Genomic DNA, 6,109 nt, shown 5'->3' on the forward strand with positions numbered 1-6,109 from the left:
CCACTCCAGTGTATCAGAAACAGAGCGTGTTAGCCGGCATCAGGCCAAGGAGCCTGGGGAAAAAGATAAGGCCAAGGAGCCTGGGAAAGGGAAGCAGGCAAGAAGGCCTGGACGAAAGAAGCAGACCCAGGAGTCTGGTAAAAAGGGAGAGTACTCAAAAGAAACAGAAGCCACTGCAGGGCCTATTAAGAATAAAGACCCTTCACCGGCTGGTGAAGAGAGAGTGGAGGTCAAAAGGACCCCCCTTTACCCCATTAAGGAGCTTGCCACCATAGACCTTAGCAGCTCCGAAGAAGATCTAACACAAGGAGAGGAAGAAAGCCTAGAGGAAGAGGCAGCCGCCTATGAACAAAACAGATATGGACCAAAAAATAACCGTCCTGAGATAAGACTAAGAAAGGCCTTGAGTCCCTCGGCCCCGCCCTTGCCTCCGGCCTACGCCCCGGTCAGTGTCTCTAATTCATTTCTCAGCCCAGGAGATCGCAGACAGCTACAGCTGGCATTTCCGGTCTTTGAAGGGGCAGAGGGAGCCCGTGTTCATGCCCCAGTAGAGTATAGGCAGGTCAAAGAATTAGCTGAGGCAGTACGTGCATATGGAATTGGGGCTAATTTTACCGTATCCCAAGTGGAGAGATTAAGTGCAGCTGCTATGACGCCAGGAGACTGGCAGGACACAGTGAAGGCGGTACTTAACAATATGGGCCAATATTTGGAATGGAAAGCGCTCTGGCATGAGCAGTTACAAGCACAAGCAAGAGCTAATGCAAGCATTGAGGGTCAACAATTATGGACTTTTGACATGCTGGCTGGAGTTGGTGTACACGCGAACGACCAGACCACTCATCCCTGGCAGGTCTACGCACAGATAGCATCAGCTGCAATAAAGGCATGGAAGTCTCTCCCTAGGAAGGAAGGCAGTAACCTTTATTTGTCCAAGATAATTCAGACATCTAATGAGTCTTTTTCTGGTTTTGTGGCCCGAATGACCGAGGCAGCGGGTAGGATTTTTGGTGACCCGGAACAGGTGATGCCATTGATAGAACAAATGGTCTTTGAAAATGCTACAGCGGAATGCCGCACAGTCATTGCCCCTCGTAGGAACAGAGGGTTACAAGACTGGTTGAGAGCCTGTTGCGGCTTGGGAGGTCCCCTTACTAATGCCGGACTTGCAGCAGCAAACTTAGAAATGGCTGCAGTCCTGCTTAAAGGTCAGAATCGTGGAAAATTCCCTTCAAAGCAAATGGCCCGATGCTTTGCCTGTGGGAAGGTGGGACATATGAAGAAAGAGTGCCCAAATAATCAAATACCATCAAAACTGTGCACCAGTTAATTACTTTACAGACCTCATACCCCTTATTATTAAACACCTTGGAACAGTGGGGTCTGCATGTTGCTACTGAGAAAGTTCAAATTTCAGAAATTGGCTCCTTTTTAGGGACAGTTATCTATCTAGAAAAGATAATTCCTCAGAAATTGGAGATTTGTAGAGACCATTTACATACTTTGAATGATTTTCAGAAATTATTAGGTGATATAAATTGGTTAAGACCATTTTTAAAAAATTCCCTCAGCCAAGCTGAAACCTTTATTTGATATTTTGGAAGGGGATGCTCATATTTCCTCACCGAGGGCCTTAACACCGGCTGCAAGCCGTGCTCTACAAGTAGTAGAAAATGCTTTACAAGATGCCCAGTTGAAATGCATAGATGAAACCAAAGCCTTTGACTTATGTGTGCTTAAAACTAGACACTTACCAACTGCCGTGTTATGGCGGGGGGTGGGGGGCCTTGTTATGGATCCTTCCCAATGCTTCTCCCACAAAGATTATTGAATGGTATCCAGATTCAGTCACTCAGCTTGCCCTTCGTGGACTAAAATCAGCCATTACCCATTTTGGAAGGGAGCCTAAGGTTTTGACAGTGCCTTATACTGCCCATCAAGTCCAAATATTAACAGCGACCTCTGATGTTTGAGCAGTGCTGGTTACTCCCTTCAATGATCAAATAGATAATCATTATCCTAAGCATCCCATCTTACAATTTGCCTTAACTCAAGCAATCATATTTCCACATATTGTGTCTCAGGAGCCAATCCCAGATGGAATGGTAGTTTATATGGACGGGTCAAAAACAGGAGTGGGTGCCTATGTGGTTAATGATAAGGTTACATCCAAACAATACCATGAAACCTCACCTCAAATTGTAGAATGCCTAGTGGTGTCAGAGGTTCTGGAAATCTTTCCAGGTCCCTTAAATATTGTTTCAGATTCCTTCTATGTGGTTAATACAGTAAAAGCATTAGAAGTTGCTGGGTTAATTAAGACATCTAGCAGACTTGTAGAAGTTTTTCAAAAGATTCAGCTTACCCTGGCTAAGCAAAGATTCCCTGTCTTTATAACTCATATTAGGGCTCACTCAGGCTTACCGGGACCTATGTCCCGTGGAAATGACCTGGCAGATCGAGCCACAAAGTTGATTGCAATTGCCCTTTCGCCAAAATTGGATTTGGCTAAAGCCTTTCATAAAAGGTTTCATGTGACAGCTGAGACGCTACGATGTCAATTTAACATCACTAGAAAGGAGGCTAGAGATATCATGACTCAATGCCAAAACTGCTGTCAATTCCTACCTGTTCCCCATACCAGAATTAACCCTCGGGGAATTAGGCCATTACAGATCTGTCAAATGGATGTTACCCACATCCCATCCTTTGGCAAATTACAATATTTGCATGTCTCCATTGATACCTGTTCTGGAGTTATGTTCGCCTCTCCAGTGACCGGAGAAAAGGCGGCCCATGTTATTCAACATTGTCTCGAGGCTTGGAGTGCCTGGGGAAAGCCTAAAATCCTTAAAACTGACAATGGACCAGCCTACACTTCTCAAAAGTTTGGACAATTTTGTCACCAAATGGAGGTGACACACCTGACAGGTCTTCCTTACAACCCTCAGGGACAGGGCATCATTGAGCATGCTCATTGTACCCTTAAAACTTATTTGATAAAACAAAAAGGAGAAGTTGAGGAAGCTCTGCCCACGGTGCCACGGGTTATTGTCTCTCTGGCACTTTTTACTCTTAATTTTTTGAATTTGGACAGTCAGGGCAATACAGCGGCTGATCGCCATTGCCTGGAACCAACTAGGCCAAAAGAAATGATAAAATGGAAAGATGTTTTAACTGGTCAATGGAAAGGCCTGGATCCTATTTTAATAAGATCCAGGGGAGCGGTTTGTGTTTTTCCACAGGAAGAAGACAACCCATTTTGGTTGCCGGAACGCCTGACACGACGCCTCACAGTTGTGGACAATGATTCCTCAGCGGGTTCCCCTACGAATGCTTTTGATCGCTACATGGATTCTCCAAGCTTGGGTTCCTAGTATATATAGTGAATTTAGATGGGCTATCCTATCTGCTTTTCCAAAACCTATGCCCTTGCCTTCTTAAAAGGCGCCACTTCTGCTAAACAGAATTTCTCCTATACCTTTAACTATACCAAGCGAATTAATGCCTCACTCCAGTTTGTGTGTATCCTCCATTTCTTTTCATCTTATCCAACCACTCCTTTAATACTTGTACCAATGTAACTTGCTTTATGTCCCAGTGCTGGTCTGCTCTTGTCTATAAGCAGGCCCTAATAGCCAGAATACCACAATGGATCCCTATCCCCGTTCAGACGTCTGGGACCTTGACTTTATTTCGACAGAAGAGAGATTTTGATATAACGGCAGCCATTGTCACAGCTATTATGTTCAGAGCAGACGGTGCTACCGTTGGAGCTATTGCCATGTTTCACCAAGTACAAACCACTGAATTTGTCAATATTTGGCAGAAAGAGTTAGCCAGGCAATGGCTACCCACTCTTCCTCCACAGCAGAATTGAAAGGAGGTATTATGATACTCAATCAGAGATTAGATTAGAGTGTATGCAGGTATACATAAAACACTGTACTACAACGTGGAATTCTCATTTGTTTTCTCATAGAGCAGGGGAGAAAGAGCCATTTACCCAACAACACAGTAATATAAACAATTATACAATTATAGCTATATAAATCACATGGTCCATAACAATTTCACAGCTATCAACAAGTTACATATATGAGGAGTGTCTCATAAGATTATCTACCTGAGCTAGGTGTGGTTGCACATGTCTTTACTACCAGCCTGCCTCTGTCCCCAGAACGTTAGGTTTAAGGCATACAAGACTATGGTGGACTCTTATTTTTTTTTCTCTTTGTATTTGTATAAACTTTTATATTTTTCTTTATGTCTGAACTCATGTCAGAATAAAATGGTAAAGGTGGGTTGAAAGTGGAATATAACCTCACAATTGACTACATAAAAGATTTTCTAAGACATAAGACACAGCTGGACTGAGATATTCAGGCTGATGGGCAGGGCATTCTGATGGTAGGCTCAGGTAAAAAAGCAGTTGCCCTATTGTTTGGAGGGAAAGGGTTGATGAGTGAGAGCTCTTCTTGGCATTGAACACACACTGAGTAGATGGTAAGGTCATTCCCATTGAGGAAGATTGGAATGTAAAATACGATGGAGATGGGAATTCAAAGAGACAAGAACGAAAGGATTCTGAGGAACTCTGATGGTGCAGTTGGTTGAACAAATATGAAATGGAATTGGCTCACGTCCTATCTATTTGGGAAATGCTTAACTTAGCAAGCCAGGCGCAGTAGAGAAGGAGGTTAGCAGCAGGCAGGTTAATTCAGTCAGGAGGATGAAGAGCTATGGGGAGTGTCACTAAAATGTTTCCCTTGAGTTCTAATGGAACTAAGTAAGAAGCAAGTGAAACAACAGAGGTTGGCAGTACCAGGTGTGGTGGCACACCCTATAATCCTGGCTTCCGCAGGGCAGGGGGAAGGAGGATCAGAACTTCTAGGCTAGCCTCAGCTACATAGGGAGTTGGGCGCCAGTCTGGACTCCATGAGACTCTGTCTCAAAACAAAACAGAGGAAAACAAAATAACTAAATAAAACTCATTCTTCTCAAGTAATAAGCTACATTAAAGTCATTGGATCACAAAACCAAAAAAGAAAACAACTAAACCTCATGAAACTGGAAATGGGACAAGATGTGAGGAGGACGGGGAGAAGAGAGCAGGAGGAGGGGGAAGAACCGAGCGGGAGGAGGACTCAGGAGGGCTATGGGGTGAGCAATCAAAATATATTATATACATTACATAAATGTGTCACTATGAAGACCATTATATATAATTAATATATGTTAATAGAACTGTGGGGAAGAAATCAACTGATATGGATAACCCCCCTTACCCCCCCAATACTCAGCCCATGTGCTACTACTAAATGCAGTAAAACCGTTAAGAGGCAGGGCTCTGCCTTCAGGTTACGGAGGGATTTCCCCTCGTGTAAGGTGGAGCCACAGGAGTTTTCTCACTCTTTTCTGCCTCATGGCCCTGGGGTGAGTGGTTTTGCCTCAGAAAAGCACTCTGGACTACTGCAGTCTGCCCAAGAAGAGCTGAACAAGGAGGCACTGATCCAGGAACTTCAGCACAAGGTAAACCAGGGGAAAGAGGAAGTGGAGCAGAAGAAGAGTGAGTACAACTTGAAAATGAGGCAGCTGGAGCACGTGACGGGCTCTGCTACTGACTATCCAGGGTCTCAAAACACCACCCTATTTTCAAGCTCATTTGGCAAAACTCTTGGAAACACAAGAACAAGAGATAGAAGATGGAAGAGCCTCTAAGACTTCTTTGCAACACCTTGTAACAAAACCGGAGAAGTCAAAAATGCTGAAATTCTCAGAATGAAGGATCAATTGAGTGAAATGGAAAGATGGGAGTACACTCACCCCCAGAATGATTGGCCCATCAGCGATCTTCCATCAGGAGCGGGGAAAAGGTCCTCACATAGGGCACCAGTCTGTTGGCTCCTGCAGCCAGTCAGGTCCAGGCAAGAGAAGAGAGAGGTCCTGGTCCAGACAGGTCTCTCTCCCGGGCTGAGTAAGTAAACTTACTGCCTAATTTGGTAGAGGCTCATATTAGGCTTGATTCTAACCCCATCACTCCCCTGATGATTCAGGCATGTACCCTACTAAAACAAAGACAACATCTTATTTTTTTCTCCAACACCTT

This window comes from Arvicanthis niloticus, chromosome 8, assembly GCF_011762505.2.
Source record: "Arvicanthis niloticus isolate mArvNil1 chromosome 8, mArvNil1.pat.X, whole genome shotgun sequence".
NCBI classification, from domain to species: Eukaryota; Metazoa; Chordata; class Mammalia; order Rodentia; family Muridae; genus Arvicanthis; species Arvicanthis niloticus.